A 17,906-nucleotide genomic window follows, 5' to 3' on the forward strand; every position below is an offset into this window, starting at 1 on the left:
TCCAGGTGAGGGGTTGGACTGGATGATCTCAAAGGTCTGTTCCAATCTCATCAGTTCTGATTCCAAGTTCCCAATTAGCAGCAATGGGCTGCTGTGCCAGGCTGGAAACAGCAAAGAAAGTGCTTGTCTGAGCCCAAAAGCTGGCACAGCTCTTGCCTGGTGCTCAGCTGGATGCCTCCTGCACCATGCAAGAGGCAAGAGCAGTACATCCCTCACCTTAGCCTGGACAAAGAGCAGCAGATCCAGGCAGTTAGGAGGTTTAACCTTGACAACTGCCCTAAGAGACAGCACAGGGGCAGTGATGACACAGCAGCCTGCACCTGGCATGAACCCTGGGGGAAAGAAAACCCCCAGCAGCAGGCTGCTGCTTTCTGCTCTTCAACACTGTGACCCCCACAACCACAAATCCTCTGCAAGAAGGTGACCCAGCAGCAGCAGCCACCTGGCTGAGGTGGCTCTGTGCAGCGAGGCAGAGCTGCAGCAGGCTGATGGAGAGGCTCTGAGAAGCAGAAAGCCCAGCTGGGTCACAGGGGGAGCTGGAGATGTGTTTTCCTCCCCTCCCAGGTGTTTTTCGTGCCGTTCCCGAGCTCTCAGTATGAAATCCGTGTTCCAGCCAGCTCTCATTTGCTTCCCCTGTCCTGTCATTGGAAAGCAAGTGCTGTCAGCAGAGGTGTGTGCATGGCTGGCATGTGGAAAGAGCCTCTCTGACTCAGGCTGGCTCTTGCTCTGCAGGCTGGCTGCACGCCACAGCTGGCAGCACTGTGAGCTGGGCTCCCTGTCCTCGGCAGGCTTTTCTCTCTGGGCTGCAGGCTTCCATGCTCTCTCCTCTGCCACAGTTATCCCTGCAGGCTTGGTTCATCTCCAGTGCCTGCAGTTCTGCTTCCTCTGAGAGCAGCAGCAGGGCAGTGTGAGTGCAGCCCAGACAGCAACCCTCTGCTGGGCTGCAGCAAGAGCAGCAGGGCAAGGGAGGGGATTCTGCCCCTTGGCTCTGCTCTCCTCAGACCCTACCTGCAGTCCTGGGGGCAGTTCTGGAGCCCCCAGCACAAGCAGGACATGGAAGTGTTGGAGCCAGTCCAGAGGAGGCCACCAAGATGCTGAGAGGGCTGCAGCAGCTCTGCTATGAGGACAGGCTGAGAGAGTTGGGGCTGTGCAGCCTGGAGAGGAGAAAGCCCAGGACTGATCCCTGAGAACTCCCTGCCCAGTACAGATTAGGTTGGAGGAGATCTTGGAGTGGCCTTCCAGGATCTGAAGGAGGCTGAAGCTGTGGCAGGGCAGGTTGAGGCTGGCTGTGAGGAGGAAGCTGCTGGCAGAGAGAGTGATTGGCACTGGAATGGGATGCCCAGGGAGGGGGTGGAGTGGCTGTAGGGGTTGGAGCCAAGGCTGGCTGGGCACTGAGTGCCATGGGCTGGTTGGTTAGGCAGGGCTGGGTGCTAGGTTGGGCTGGCTGAGCCTGGAGCTCTCTGCCAGCCTGCCTGATTCTCTGATTCATAAGGTCAGCATTGGCCTCATTCCCTTTGCTGGAGTTTCACCTTGCAGCACCTCTGAGTCCCTGTCCCCTCTGCTACCTCCCTGCTTCTCTAACACTAAAGCTGAGGTGGAGAAGATCTCAGGGCCCAGTGGAAAGAGAACAACTGAATAATCTGCAGCATTCCCATCTGAGCTTTCATTCATTCTCACACTTGCAGGAGCTGTAGCACCTACAGCCAGGAGGCTTCAACTCCAAACTGTCACCTCGCCCGGCGACAACAAATCCAGGCACGCACCAAAGCAAATCAAAGGGGGATGAGGGTGGGGAGGGAGAGGAAAAATATATCAAATCAAAAGCTGTGAATTCACCCCAAAACCATCATCCACGAGGCTTTCACTCAGATTCCAGGAGCTGCAGTGGATGAGGGAGGAAGGCAGAAGCCCTGCAAGGTTTGCAGCGGGTCGATGCGGCAGCATTTTTCATTTCAATTAGGGAGAACACAGCAATTAGATTCCTCTGCCCAGCCTGGAAAGGCAACACATTCTCATGCCTCAGGGTGATGATCCTACCAGCATTCATCAGCTCTCACATCTTCAGGATCTGCTGCCAGGTTAGCCCTTTAAGCAGAGTGGTTGCCAGGGGAAAAGTTGCTGGATTTATTAATCTATTCTCCCAGCTAATCCTCCCTGCCCCAGAAGGGAGGGGAGGGAAATCAGATCTGTCTCAGCAATGCTGTTCTGCTTTTCTCAGCTTGCTGAGGTTTGGGCCAGGCCTTGAGTAAGGTCTGAGTAGAGAGGATGCAGCTGCAGGTACTTGGTGGTGCTTGCTGAATGAATGCGTGCACACATCCCTGCTCCTCAGCATCCTCCCAGGTCCAGGGGCTGTGAGGAGGTCCTGCCTGTGCTGCTGGGGGTGAAGCATGGAACAGAGTCAGAGAATGGTTTAGGTTGTGCTGCAGGGGTGAAGCATAGAACAGAGTCATAGAAGGGTTTAGGTTGTGCTGCAGGGGATGGAGCATAGAACAGAGTCAGAGAATGGTTTAGGTTGTGCTGCAGGGGATGGAGCATAGAACAGAGTCAAAGAATGGTTTAGGTTGTGCTGCAGGGGATGGAGCATAGAACAGAGTCATAGAATGGTTTAGGTTGTGCTGCAGGGGGTGAAGCATAGAACAGAGCCATAGAATGGTTTAGGTTGTGCTGCAGGGGATGAAGCATAGAACAGAGCCATAGAATGGTTTAGGTTGTGCTGCAGGGGATGAAGCATAGAACAGAGCCATAGAATGGTTTAGGTTGTGCTGCAGGGAGTGAAGCATAGAATAGAGCCATAGAATGGTTTAGGTTGTGCTGCTGGGGGTGAAGCATAGAACAGAGCCATAGAATGGTTTAGGTTGTGCTGCAGGGGGTGAAGCATAGAACAGAGCCATAGAATGGTTTAGGTTGTGCTGCAGGGGGTGAAGCATAGAACAGAGCCATAGAATGGTTTAGGTTGTGCTGCAAGGGTGAAGCATAGAATAGAGTCAGAGAATGGTTTAGGTTGTGCTGCAGGGGATGAAGCATAGAACAGAGACATAGAATGGTTCAGGTTGTGCTGCAGGGGGTGAAGCATAGAACAGAGTCATAGAATGGAAGGGACCTCAAGGATCAGCCAATTCCAACCCCCCCTGCCATAGGCAGGGACACCTCCCACTAGAACAGGTCATTCAAGGCCTCACCCAAGCTGGACTTGAACACCTCCAGGGAGGTTGTGGAGCACAGCCACAGACTGTGAATGAGCTGCCTGGGTTGGAGGCAGGGCTAAGACTTGAGTTCTCCTGGGTAGGCTCAAAGCAGCTCACTGTCAGCTTGAGGCAGAAAGAACAGGCAGGAGAGCCAGGAGGCAACCAGCAACAGAAGAAGGGGACACAGTCTCAAGCTGTGGCAGGGCAGGTTGGGGCTGGCTGTGAGGAGGAAGCTGCTGGCAGAGAGAGTGATTGGCATTGGAATGGGCTGCCCAGGGAGATGGTGGAGTGGCTGTGCCTGGAGGGGTTGGAGCCAAGGCAGGCTGGGCACTGAGTGCTATGGTCTAGGGCTGGGTGCTAGGTTGGGCTGTTTGAGCTTGGAGCTCTCTGCCAACCTGCTTGATTCTGCAAAGAACAAGAATAAAGCCACAGTACCTGAGCTTCATCCCCTAGAGGACAGGATGGAAAGTGACAGTAGTTATATGGAAAGGGCAAATCTTTAGACTGGAGCTTGCTCTTGGAATAGGATGCAGAGAAGAGAAAGGCAAAGCCTCTGCACCAGCAGTCTAAGAAATGCATCCAAGGGAAGGCAAAGCATGCAGGGAGCTGAACTTCCCACCTACCAGTGGTCCATAAGGTGAGCATCACTGCTGAGGAGCATCACTGGCTTGGGGTTGTGAGGGAAGCTCTTGGGAAAGATCAGTTTGGTGCACAGTGAAGGCAAAACTCAAACAGCTGAAAGGTTGAGAAGTTACCAGCTGAGGAACTGAGAATAGAATCATGGAATGGATTGGAAGGGACCTCCAAAGCTCATCCAGTCCAACCCTGCCCCTGCACTCAGCAGGGACATTCTCAGCTAGATGAAGCTGCCCAGAGCCCTGTTGAGCCCCACTTTGAATATCCTCAGGGCTGGGGCCTCAACCACCTCCCTGGCAACCTGTTGTAGTGTTCCACTACCCTCCTGGTGCAGAACTTGTTCCTAACATCCAATTTAAATCTACTCTGCTCTAGTTTGAAGCCATTGCCCCTTGTCCTGTCACTGTAAACAGTCCCTCTCCATCCTTCTTATGGACCCCTTCAGGTACTGGCAGGCTGCTATTAAGTCTCCCCAGAGCCTTCTCTTCTCCAGGCTGAGCAACCCCAGCTGCCTCAGCCTGTCCTCATAGCAGAAGACACAGCAGCATCACACTGCCCTGTAAGCTCTGCCTCTGCAGCTCTGGTTGCCCTCAGCCCTATGCTGGGGAACTTGGCAGTGACCCACATAGACTAGGGACTAGCCCAACTAAGGCTGTCACCCTAGGAGAGAGGGAAAGGGGGCTGTGATGAGCAGGGACATCACCTCATACCTGGAGACACCTCATACCTGGAGACACCTCACATGGCTTCAGTTCTGCAGCATCCAACTTGTCCTTCTGCCCTATGCCAGGCAAGTGTCTGCTTGGGGGAAGCAGAAGGCACACAGCATCTCAACCAGCATGGTACAGCTTGGCATTAGAAGAGGCAAGCAGCTGATGTGCTGGGTCTCCTATTTCAAGGCTGCTTGGAGGAGACAGAGGTGATGATTCAGCCAACCCTCAGCTGAGGCTTTGGCTCATTTGCTGCCCTGATCTAAACAGAATTGCTTGGACCCAGAGGTGAAGCTGCCAGAATGAGCACCTGGACTTGTTTTAGACCAGGCAATAATGTAAGGTGTAAGGTCACAGAATCTCACATGGTGTGGGTTGGAAGGGACTTCTGGAGATCATAGAATGGTTAGGGACCATAGAAATGGAATGGAAAGGACCTCCAAAAGTCATCCAGTCCAACTGTCCCTCCAGCCAGCAGAGACATCTTCCACTAGATCAGGCTGCTTAGAGCCTCCTTGAGCCTGACCTTGAATAGCCTCAAGGATGGGGCCTCAACCACCTCCCTGGGCAACCTGTTCCAGTGTTCTCCCACCCTCCACCACCATCCACTAGATGATGGTAAAAATCATCTAGCCCAACCTCCCTGTTAAAGCAGCTTTGCTTAGATCATGTTATAGAATCACAGCATCACAGAGCTGCTGAGGTTGGAAGAGACCTTTGAGGTCATCACAGAATCATAGAATCAACCAGGTTGGAAGAGACCTCCAAGATCATCCAGTCCAACCTAGCACCCAGCCCTGTCCTGTCATCTAGGCCATGCCTCATCAGTTCCAGCTGCTTGCCTAAAGCTCACCTTTCCAGTTGAAGAGGGACAGGGATCTGCTGGAGAGGGTCCAGGAGAGAGCTACGAGGATGATGAGGGGACTGCAGCACTGCCTGGTGAGGAGAGGCTGAGGGCCCTGGGGCTGCTTAGTCTGGAGAAGAGAAGCCTGAGAGGGGATTGAATCAATGTTAATAAACATCTGAGGGCTGGGGGTCAGGAGGGGGGGACAGGCTCTGCTCACTGCTCCCTGGGATAGGACAAGCAGCAGTGGATGGAAGCTGCAGCACAGGAGGTTCAGCTCAGCACAAGGGAGAACTTCTTGCCTGGAAGGGTCCCAGAGCCCTGGCACAGGCTGCCTAGAGAGGTTGTGGAATCTCCTTCTCTGGAGCCTTTCCAGGCCTGTCTGGATGTGTTCTGTGTGCCCTGAGCTGGATTGTGTGGTCCTGCTCTGACAGGGGAGGTTGGACTCAATCTCTTTGAGTCCCTTCCAACTCCTGACCTCCTTTGATCCTATCACATCCACTAAGCCACTGTTACTAAGCCATATCCCTTAGCACCAAGTCCATGCCTGCAGGGAACCACCTCCACACCTCCCACAGCAATACATCCACAAGCTCCCAAAACTGAAGTCTTGACCTTGCCAAGCTCAGAATGTCCTAAGCAAAAATACATTTTCACATGGCCAAAGCTCCTGGATTCCAACTGCTGCATCCTTGCAGGCCAGTTTTGGGGCTGTTCAGTTGGCTGAGTAGTCTCTCAGGCACCGGGACAGGGCAATTGGGTCACAAAAGACCACAGAGAAGGGAGGGAAATGAGCTGAGTCTGCTCCTCCCATAACTAGAGGGCAGACAGTGAGGACCTCACTCTGTTATCCACGAAGGCAGATAGGTTAGGAAGTCCAAAGTGAGCCATTTTGCAGTCCATTTTGATTCAATCAGGCAAGCCAACCCATTAAAACTGGTTCTTGGGCAAAAAAGAACCCATGCCAGCCATAATTCCTGCCTCAGAAGGCAACCATTGGGAACACAAAGAACACTCTGGTTTGCAAATAGCCTCTCCCCTCTCTCTCTCTCTCTCTCTCTTTCCAAGCAGCTCCAGGTCCAGATGCAGCTTCCATTTTTCCCTGTGCCTAAATAATGCTCTGGCAAGCTTCGCAGGAGCAGCTCAGCAGTGCAAGTTTAAAGCTTTCTCCATAACATCAAAGCTGGGGAAAAAAAAGGGGGGGGGAACAGTAAAACCCATCAAAATTTCCCTAATCAAAAGCAGATGTAATTGTCAAGCAACTGCAGCTAAGAGGAGCAGGGCAGCCTCTGTGAACCCCTAGCTTCACTCAGACTTAGCAATTAAGCATCAGCCGCCGCTGCCAGAGCGGCTGTGAAGCTGTGGGGTAAAAGTCACAGCTCGCCAGTACCAATTAGCTGCTAATGAACATCAGCAATTCCTTCCCCACCCCGGTTGAAAGGAGCTTGAGACAAAATTGAGACCCAAAATAACCACCCACGCCTTACGCCGCCATCGGGCCATGGGCACTGCTGGAGGATGCTCTGCCTGCCTCTCTGCCCTGCTGAGTGCTCAGGGGATAGGCAGTGACCAAAACCCAGGGGGTTAAACCCAGATGGAGGAGAAAAGGTTGGGTCTGAAGCAGTTGTTTCTCCCAGGTCACTGTGCAGTGAAAGGGGAGAAGGAGCCGGGCCAGGTTGGACAGGGCTTTAGCATAGAATCAGTCAGGGATGGAAGGGACCACAAGGATCATCCCATGGGCAGGGACACATCTTGCATCAGTTTAGCATCTCTCCCCAAAATTTGGCATCCCACCTCAATTTACATCTTATCTCCATTTGATACCTCACCCCAAAATTTAGCATCCCACCCCAACATTTAGCATCTTATCTCCATTTGATATCTTACCCCAACATTCAGCATCCCACCTCAAAATTCAGCAGCTTATCTCCATTTGATATCTCACCCCAAAATTTAGCATCCCACCCCAACATTTAGCATCTTATCTCCATTTGATATCTTACCCCAACATTCAGCATCCCACCTCAAAATTCAGCAGCTTATCTCCATTTGATATCTCACCCCAAAATTTAGCATCCTGCTTCAATTTACATCTCCACTTTATATCTCACCCCAATATTTAGCATCCTACCCCAACATTTAGCATCTTATCTCTATTTGATATCTCACCCCAATATCTAGCATCCCACCCCAACATTTAGCATCTTATCTCCATTTGATATCTCACCCCAAAATTTAGCATCCTACCCCAAAATTTAGCATCTTATCTCCATTTGATATCTCACCCCAAAATTTAACATCCCACCCCAACATTTAGCATCTTATCTCTATTTGATATCTCACCCCAAAATTTAACATCCCACCCCAACATTTAGCATCTTATCTCTATTTGATATCTCACCCCAAAATTTAGCATCCAACCCCAACATTTAGCATCTTATCTCCATTTGATATCTCACCCCAAAATTTAGCATCCTGCTTCAATTTACATCTCCATTTTATGTCTCACCCCAAAATTTAACATCTTATCTCCATTTTGTACCTTACCACCCCAACATTCAGCATCCCATCCCAAAATTCAGCATCTTATCTCCATCTGATATCTCACCCCAAAATTTAACATCCAACCCCAACATGTAGCATCTTATCTCCATTTGATATCTCACCCCAACATTTAGCATCCTACTTCAATTTACATCTCCACTTTATATCTCACCCCAATATTTAGCATCCCACCCCAACATTTAGCATCTTATCTCTATTTGATATCTCACCCCAATATTTAGCATCCCACCCCAACATTTAGCATCTTATCTCCATTTGATATCTCACCCCAAAATTTAGCATCCTAATTCAATTTACATCTCCACTTTATATCTCACCCCAATATTTAGCATCCCACCCCAACATTTAGCATCTTATCTCTATTTGATATCTCACCCCAATATTTAGCATCCCACCCCAACATTTAGCATCTTATCTCTATTTGATATCTCACCCCAAAATTTAGCATCCTAATTCAATTTACATCTCCACTTTATATCTCACCCCAATATTTAGCATCCCACCCCAACATTTAGCATCTTATCTCTATTTGATATCTCACCCCAAAATTTAACATCCCACCCCAACATTTAGCATCTTATCTCTATTTGATATCTCACCCCAAAATTTAACATCCCACCCCAACATTTAGCATCTTATCTCTATTTGATATCTCACCCCAAAATTTAACATCCCACCCCAACATTTAGCATCTTATCTCTATTTGATATCTCACCCCAAAATTTAACATCCCACCCCAACATTTAGCATCTTATCTCTATTTGATATCTCACCCCAAAATTTAGCATCCAACCCCAACATTTAGCATCTTATCTCCATTTGATATCTCACCCCAAAATTTAGCATCCTGCTTCAATTTACATCTCCATTTTATGTCTCACCCCAAAATTTAACATCTTATCTCCATTTTGTACCTTACCACCCCAACATTCAGCATCCCATCCCAAAATTCAGCATCTTATCTCCATCTGATATCTCACCCCAAAATTTAACATCCAACCCCAACATGTAGCATCTTATCTCCATTTGATATCTCACCCCAACATTTAGCATCTTATCTCCATTTGATATCTCACCCCAACATTTAGCATCCTACTTCAATTTACATCTCCACTTTATATCTCACCCCAATATTTAGCATCCTACCCCAAAATTTAGCATCTTATCTCTATTTGATACCTCACCCCAATATTTAGCATCCCACCCCAACATTTAGCCTCTTGTCTCCATTTGATATCTCACCTCAAAGTTTAACATCTTATCTCCAATTGGTATCTTACCCCAAAATTTAGCATCCCACCCCAACATTTAGCATCTTACATCCATTTGTTATCTTACCCCAACATTTAGCAACCCACCCCAAAATTCAGCATCTTATCTCCATTTGATATCTTACCCTGATTTGATGGAAAGTGGAAGTGGAACTAGATGAGGGTCACAGAATCACAGGGACATTCCAGTTGGGAAAGCCCCTCAGGATCACCAAGTCCAACCTATAACCCTGCTCTACAGGGTGCACCTCAAACCATAGCCCCAAGCAGCACAGCCAAATGACTTTTAAACACATCCAGGGTTGGGGACTCCAAAGCCTCCCTGGGCAGCTCATTCCAATGCCTGACCACTCCTGCTGGGATAAAATGTTTCCTAATATCCAGTCTAAACCCAGCCAGTGGCAGCTTGAGGCCATTTCCTCTTGTTCTATCACTGTTTACCTGTGAGCAGAGACCAGCACCAACCTCTCCACAGCCTCCTTTCAGGTGGCTGTAGGCAGCAATGAGGTCTGCCCTCAGCCTCCTCTTTTTCACACTACCCATCCCCAGCTCCCTCAGTTGCTCCTCACCAGATTTATTCTCCAGGCCCTTCCCCAGCTTTGCTGCCCTCCTCTGCACTGGCCCCAGCACCTCCACATCCCTCTTGTACTGAGATGTCCAAAACTGAGTGCAACACATTTATAGAATGGTTGAGGAAGGGACGTAAAAGCTCATCCAGATCCAATCCAATTGGAGGAGAAAATGTTGGGTTTAAAGCAGTCCATCATCAGTAAGTTTACAGATGATAGCAAGCTAGGAGCAGTGTGGAGCTGCTGGAGGGGAGCAGAGCCCTGCAGAGGGACCTGGCCAGGCTGCATGGGTGGGCAGAGGCCAAGGGCAGGAGACTGAAGCAGGCCAAGGGCAGGTTGTGCACTTTGGCCACAAGAAGCCCAAGCAGCACTGCAGGCTGGGGCCAGAGGGGCTGAGAGCAGGCAGGCAGAGAGGGCCCTGGGGGTGGTGGCAGAGAGGAGCTGCAGAGGAGGCAGCAGTGCCCAGGTGGGCAGCAGAGGCACTGGCATCCTGGGCTGGCTGAGGAGCAGTGTGGGCAGCAGGAGCAGGGAGGTTCTTGTGCCCCTGTGCTCAGCACTGCTCAGGCCAGCCCTGGAGTGCTGTGTCCAGCTCTGGGCTCCTCCCTTGCAGAGAGCTGCTGAGGTGCTGGAAGGTGTTGAGAGAAGGGCAGCAAGGCTGGGGAGGGGCCTGGAGCACAGCCCTGTGAGGAGAGGCTGGGGGAGCTGGGGGGGTGCAGCCTGCAGCAGAGGAGGCTCAGGGCAGAGCTGATTGCTGCCTGCAGCTGCCTGCAGGGAGGCTGTAGCCAGCTGGGGTTGGGCTCTGGTGCCAGGCAGGCAGCAACAGCAGAAGGGGCCCCAGGCTGCAGCTGTGGCAGGGCAGGTTGGGGCTGGCTGTGAGGAGGAAGCTGCTGGCAGAGAGAGTGATTGGCACTGGAATGGGCTGCCCAGGGAGGGGGTGGAGTGGCTGTGGCTGGAGGGGTTGGAGCCAAGGCTGGCTGGGCACTGAGTGCCATGGGCTGGTTGGTTGGGCAGGGCTGGGTGCTAGGCTGGACTGGATGAGCTTGGAGGTCTCTTCCAACCTGCCTGATTCCATGATTCAGTTGCTTCTCCCAGGTCACTCTGCACCAAAGGGGGAGAAGGAGCCAGGCTGTAATAATTCAAGCAGCGCTGCCGCGCCGTGTGAAAAATCAGCAAGCCTTAAAGGAAGTCAGTCAATTTCAGCTCGTTCCTGAAGGGGAATAATTAAACACTCGAAAGATGTGGGAGAATTTTAAGCAGTCAGCAAGGAATTTAAGACAACATATCATTCCCACCCCCACTGAAATTAAAAGGAATGATAAAACGGAGGCAGGCGAAGCAAGACTGATCGCGGCGGGATGAAAAGAGCTACGTCAAGAGAAGCCTCAGTCAATCACAAGCTGCTCACCTCTCCAGACTGAAAAGAGATTGAAAGGGTTGAAGAAAAGCCTCCTGGTTGTATGGTTTTAGCTTGACAAGTGTGGAGTATCACTCAAAAAAAAACAAACCACCAACCCCCACCCCACCAACCCCAAGATGAAAAGGTCTCAGGAATAGGAACGTTGAAGCGTGGCTCCAGAAAGAGGTGGATTGATGCTTAGGGAAGGGAAAAGGCTTCTGAAGGATTTGAAGCATCAGTGGTGTGTGGTGGTAGTCTTGTACACACATGAGACCCAATCATAGAATGGGTTAGGTTGGAGGGGAGCTCAAGGAGCAGCCAGTTCCAACCTCATGCCATAGGCAGGGACACCTCCTGCTGGAACAGGTCTCTCAAGGTCTCATCCAAGCTGGCCTTGAGCACCTCCAGGGAGGTTGTGGAGCATAGAATCACTAATGATCTGTGAGCAGACACCAGCACCAACCTCTTCACAACCTCCTTTCAGGTAGCTGTAGGCAGCAATGAGGTCTGCCCTCAGCCTCCTCTTTTTCACACTACCCATCCCCAGCTCCCTCAGTTGCTCCTCACCAGATTTATTCTCCAGACCCTTCCTCAGCTTTGTCGCCCTCCTCTGCACTGGCTCCAGCACCTCCACATCCCTCTTGTATTGAGGTGTCCAAAATTGGGTGCAACACATTCAGAGAATGGTTTAGGTTGGAAAGGATCTCAAGGATCAGCCAGTTCCAACCCCCTGCCAGAGGCAGGGACACCTCTCACTAGAACAGGTTGCTCAAGGACTCATCCAACCTGGTCCTCAACACCTCCAGGGAGGTTGTGGAGCACAGAAGCACCAAATGTGATCAAAGATCCACAGTCTCCCTTGGCAACCTGTGCCAGTGTCTCACCACCCTCAACCTGTGCCAGTGTCTCACCACCCTCACTGCAAACAACCTCTTCCTAATATCCAGTTTCAATCTCCCCTCTGCCATTTTAAACCCATTCCTCCTTGTCCTGTCATTCCAAGACCTCATCAATACTCCCTTCCCATCCTTCCTGTAGATCCTCTTCAGGGGGGACCAAGGTCTCCTCAAAGGCTTTCTTTTCAAGCCAAACCATTCTATGTCCAACTTGAAAATAAGTCTCCAGAACCACTCCTGCCATCTGCCAGGCATCTCCAAAGCACTCCACCTTCCACTCTTCTCATTAGGCACTTCCAGAAGACTAAGTTTGAGTTTAAGCTGAGGAGAACAAGTTAACCATGGCACAGCAACGTGCCCCTGTGGCCAAGGAAGCCAATGGGATCCTGGGCTGTGTTAGGAGGAGTGTGTCCAGCAGATCAAGGGAGGTTCTCCTCCCCTTCTGCTCTGCCCTGCTGAGACCTCATCTTGAGCACTGCCTTCAGTTTTGGGCTCCCCAGGTGAAGAGGGACAGGGATCTGCTGGAGAGGGTCCAGCAGAGGGCTATGAGGATGATGAGGGGGCAGGAGGGCATGGCAGATGAGGAGAGGCTGAGGCCCCTGGGGCTGCTTAGTCTGGAGAGGAGAAGACTGAGAGGGGATTTGGTAAATGTCTGTAAGTGTCTGAGGGCTGCCAGGATGGGGGGGACAGGTTCTGCTCACTGCTCCCTGGGATGCAATGGGTGGAAGTTGCAGCAAAAGAGCTTCCAGCTCAGCACAAGGGGCAACTCCTTGACTGGAAGGGTCCCAGAGCCCTGGCACAGGCTCCCCAGAGAGGTTGTGGAGTCTTTCCAGGCCTGTCTGGATGTGTTCCTCTGTGATCTGTGTTAGATAGCATTGTCCTGCTCTGGCAGGGGGTTGGACTCGATCTCCTTGGGTTCCTTCCAACCCCTAATATCCTGTGAGCCTGTGATGGAGTTGCCATCCCTGGAGGTGTTGAATCAAAGCCTGGTTGGGGCACTTAGTGCCATGGTCTGCCAGGGCTGGGTGCTAGGTTGGACTGGGTGAGCTTGGAGCTCTCTTCCAACCTGCTTGATTCTATGTTAGGTAGCATTGCCCTGCTGTGGCAGGTGGGGGGTGGACTCGATGATCTCTTTGGGTCCCTTCCAACCCCTAACATCCTGTGAGCAGCTCATATCCAGGGAAGAGGCAATGAGCCTGCTGGAAAGGCAAACAGAAAGCAGAGCAAAACGAGTCAGCATCTTCTGGTGTTCCAAACGCTACCTGCGTGCAATATGGATTATGGAAAGGTGCCTCTGTGAGCATTATTCAGTGGCAATAGTTCAATCTTCATACCACTGTGAAGGACAAGATCCCAGGCTCCAAAGAGAACTCAGAAAGAGTCTTCTTACTTATCTTTGGAGCCTGGGATCTTATCCTTCCTATCTTAGAAAGCCTGGAATTTTATCCTTCCTATCTTAGGCACTGTAAACCACTATGACATTAAGAGTGGGGGAAAGAAATCAGAGAAAACAAGCAAATCCCTGCCTTTATGAAATCAAATCTCTCCTGTGAAGCCCTTTGGAAGGTAATTAAGGTGGTTTTGGCACCTTGGTCACATCTGACACAGCAGATAATAGCAACGCTGGAGCCCAGGCGAGGCGAAACGCTGACCCCAGGAAGGCAGCTGAACAGGCACTGAGCATCCTTCCCCCTCCCACCCAAACACAGGTGTTGGCCTAGATAGAGAGGAGGAAATGGCTGGAAATACCAAAGGGTTTGTGCTGAGGGAACTTTTGCTCTTTGTCAATCTCCTGAAGTTAGCAGAGAGCTGCTAAAATAGGTGAGGAGTCTCAGGGAAGGAATTACAGATGGCCACGGAAGAGAGGAGCAAAAGAGCTGGCAGGAGGATGGGAGGAAGGAGCATGAACTCCTCGGGAAGTCGATGATTTCTCCTTCAGAGGGCTAAAAGCAACCTATTAGGAGATCACACACACCAAATAAACACATCAGAACGTTTCCCATCGAGGGAGGGGGAAAGGGAACATCGAGCAACAGCTAGAGAAAACACCTCCAGGCATCACCCGCTGCAGAACTGCCTGGAGGAAGAGCATGAAGATGAGGAGGTTAAAAAAAACCCACTCAGCACACACCCAAAAAAAGCAGGTTTCTTTTGCCAGGCAGGCTAAGGACACAGCCACAAGAGCCATCAGTATTTACAGATGCTCCAAGAGCTTTGAAGGCTTCTGTCACATTGCAGCATCTTGACCTCGCTGATCTGCAGCTCGCATTCAAAGGTAGTCACATCAAAGGCAAATGACAGCACTCAAGGAGACTGTGACATGACTAGCAGCAATTATTTGCATCAGAGGGTTCAGGGAGTCTGCCCAAAGCTGCCTTCAGCCCACCCTGGGAAGCCATGAGCCATGGACTTACTGTCCCACTCTACTCTGGAGAGGCTGCATTTGGAGTGCTGCATCCAGGTCTGGCCCTGGTGAGGCTGCAGCTGCAGTGCTGCATCCAGGTCTGGCCCTGGGGCCCCTTCTGCTGCTGCTGTCTGCCTGGCACCAGAGCCCAACCCCACCTGGCTACAGCCTCCCTGCAGGCAGCTGCAGGCAGCAACCAGCTCTGCCCTGAGGCTCCTCTGCTGCAGGCTGCACCCCCCCAGCTCCCTCAGCCTCTCCTCACAGGGCTGTGCTCCAGGCCCCTCCCTAGCCTTGCTGCCCTTCTCTCAACACCTTCCAGCACCTCAGCAGCTCTCTGCAAGGGAGGAGCCCAGAGCTGGACACAGCACTCCAGGGCTGGCCTGAGCAGTGCTGAGCACATTCTGTGATACTCTGGAGAGGGCTGAAAAATTCTCCTTCATGCCTACCCCAGCCCAGCATGAATCTTTCCTGTGAGGGGCAGTGGATGCATGGCTGCCCTCCATTTGCTGAGCCACCCTCTGCAGGTCCTTCCCCAGTAGAAGCCTGCATCATTTGCAGCTGCCCATGCATCACCAAGAGCTTGGCAAGGTCACCACTGGCAGTAGAACTGTTCTGATTTCAGCTGGGAGGAATTTAATTCCCTCCCTAGTGGCTAAGTCAGTGCTGTGGTTAGGATGTGGGATGAGGATGGTGCTGGAGGGGGTTGGACTTGAGGATCATGGAAGGCTTTTCCAACCCAAATAGGCCTGATAGGTTTGGACTTGATGATCTTACAAGCTCTTCTCCAACCCAAACCAGTCTGTGATGGTTTGATTCAATGATCTTAGAGGTCTTCTCCAACCCAAACCAATCTGTGATGGTTTGATTCAATCATCTTAGAGGTCTTCTCCAACACAAACCAATCTGTGATGGTTTGATTCATTCATCCTAGAGGTCTTCTTCAACCCAAACCAGTCTGTGATGGTTTGATTCAATGATCTTAGAGGTCTTCTCCAACACAAACCAATCTGTGATGGTTTGATTCATTCATCCTAGAGGTCTTCTCCAACCCAAACCAGTCTGTGATGGTTTGATTCAATGATCTTAGAGGTCTTCTCCAACCCAAACCAGTCTGTGATGGTTTGATTCAATCATCCTAGAGGTCTTCTCCAACCCAAACCAGTCTGTGATGGTTTGATTCAATCATCCTAGAGGTCTTCTCCAACCCAAACCAGTCTGTGATGGTTTGATTCAATGATCTTAGAGGTCTTCTCCAACACAAACCAATCTGTGATGGTTTGATTCATTCATCCTAGAGGTCTTCTCCAACCCAAACCAGTCTGTGATGGTTTGATTCAATCATCCTAGAGGTCTTCTCCAACCCAAACCAGTCTGTGATGGTTTGATTCAATGATCTTAGAGGTCTTCTCCAACCCAAACCAGTCTGTGATGGTTTGATTCAATCATCTTAGACGTCTTCTCCAACCCAAACCAGTCTGTGATGGTTTCATTCATTCATCTTGGAGGCCTTTTCCAACCCAAACCAGTCTGTGATGGGTGGACTCAATGACCTTAGAGGCCTTTTCCAGCCCAAATCAGTCTATGAGGGTTGCACTCAAAGACCTTAAAGACCTTTTCCAACCCAAATCAGTCTATAAGGGTTGCACTCAATGACCTTTCCCAACCCAAATCAGTCTATGAGGGTTGCACTCAATGACCTTAGAGGCGTTTTCCAACCCAAACCAGTCTGTGATGGGTGGACTCTAGCCTGGTTCCTGAACAAAATAATGTCTTTTGGTCAACACAGGAAGATCATGGAGTTCCTTGAGCTGGTCCAGAGGTGGGCCACAAAGATGATCTGAAGGCTGGAGCACATCTCCTACAGAGCCAGGCTGAGAGAGCTGGGGCTGGTCAGCCTGGAGAAGGCTCTGGGGACAGCTTGCAGTGACATTTCAACACCTGAAGGGAATCTACAGGAAGGCTGAGGACTGTTTAAAAGGGCTTGAAACTAGAGCAGGGCAAATTTAGGTTGAACATAAGGAGGGAGCCCTTCACAAGGAGGGTAGGGAAGCACTGGAAAAGGTAGTCCAGAGATGCAGAGGAGGTCCCATCCTTGGAGGCATTCAAGATTAAACTTGATGGTCCCTTCCATCCCATAATGTTCTGTGATTCTGAGAGTGGAGTTTTATTTCATGGCTCCTTGTTAGGGATTCTCAGACATTTCCTCCAGGCTAATTCAATGCTTCTCAACACCTTCACAGAGCCAGGCCTGTCAGTTTTACAGTGAGCAGAAAGCAGCAGCTAAACACAGAGGAGCTCAGCCTCAATAAGGAAGCCCAAGCAGCACCCATGGGTGGTGCTAGAGTGACCATCAAACCTCTATCCTACCTAACCAGGGGGTCTGCTACCCCCCCAGCCTGTGATCTCCATCACCATTCACACAGCATGGACCATGAGGACTCCAGTGAGGATGGGAGGAGGATTCCTCTGCCCAGTTGGGCAAGCTTGGGGCTTGCCCAGCTGGGGCTGATTATAAAGGGGAGCAGGCAGGGAGGGCAAAGTCTTTTCCAGCCCCTATGACCTGGCCACAGGTTGCCCAGAAAGGTGATGGAAACCTCATCCCTGGATGTTTTTAAGGCCAGGCTGAATGTGGCTCTGGGAAACTTGACCTAGTGTAAGGTGTCCCTGCCCATGGCAGGGAGATTGAGACTGGATGATCGTTAGGGTCCCTTCCAGCCTTGCTAACTCTGTGGCTTTATGGTCTTCCCATCTCTAAACCCATTTTCACTTAGAGATTTGCCAGCTTTGGATAAGCTTTCCCACAAGTTAGGAGTCACCTTTGTTATTCCCACCATGGATCAGCTCAAGTAGAAGTCAAAAGCTACCAGGAGAGAAGACCAAAAAGGCATCTGAAGAGCAACCAGCACCTAGATTTGAGGAGGCCTAACAGAGCCATCACAAAGAAAGTCTGAGTGCTCATCCCAGAGCCTGGGCTGAGACCCTCAAACCATCTAAAACCCCCCACAGAGGAGCTCAGCCCCACTAAGGAGACACAACCACCACCTGTGAGATGATCTGGCAGTGGTTATCAAGCCTCATCCTAACTAACTGGGGGGCCACCAGGCCCCCCAGCCTTTGAGTCCCCACCACCATTCACCCAGTGTGCACCACGGGGGCTCACCAGCCAGGATGGGAGGAGGATCCCTCTGCCCAGTTGGGCAAGCTTAGGGCTTGCCTCTCCTGGGGCTGATTATAAAGGGGAGTGGGCAGGGAGGGCAAAGTGGCCACAGCTGGGGTGGGAGGAGACTACAATAGAGCTCAGGTGCTCAGGGTTTGGGAGGAGAAAGGAGTTGAGTAGGGTGGGAAAGAGGCAGACATTGTGGTCCAGCATGATCTGGTGTGAGTGAGCCTGCTCTGGCAGGGGGGTTGGACTTGATCTTTCAAGGTCTAT

At 50.9% G+C, this 17,906-nt stretch overlaps 1 long non-coding RNA gene across 3 annotated transcripts; it reads right to left on the reverse strand.

The window, feature by feature from the left end:
• Positions 1-1,648: 1,648 nt before the first annotated feature.
• On the reverse strand, positions 1,649-17,670 carry LOC135185492 (uncharacterized). Of its 3 annotated transcripts, none has more exons than XR_010306505.1 (3): positions 17,637-17,670; positions 3,809-3,920; positions 1,649-2,371 (listed from the first exon to the last, which is right to left on the reverse strand). It is a non-coding gene; the product is annotated as an uncharacterized LOC135185492 (long non-coding RNA). The 3 variants fall into 3 exon arrangements; XR_010306503.1 differs by lacking the exon at positions 17,637-17,670 and adding an exon at positions 4,532-4,676; XR_010306504.1 differs by lacking the exon at positions 17,637-17,670 and adding an exon at positions 4,532-4,676 and having other exon boundaries at positions 1,649-2,374.
• Positions 17,671-17,906: the final 236 nt, after the last annotated feature.

Source organism: Pogoniulus pusillus, chromosome 22 (assembly GCF_015220805.1).
Source record: "Pogoniulus pusillus isolate bPogPus1 chromosome 22, bPogPus1.pri, whole genome shotgun sequence".
NCBI classification, from domain to species: domain Eukaryota; kingdom Metazoa; phylum Chordata; class Aves; order Piciformes; family Lybiidae; genus Pogoniulus; species Pogoniulus pusillus.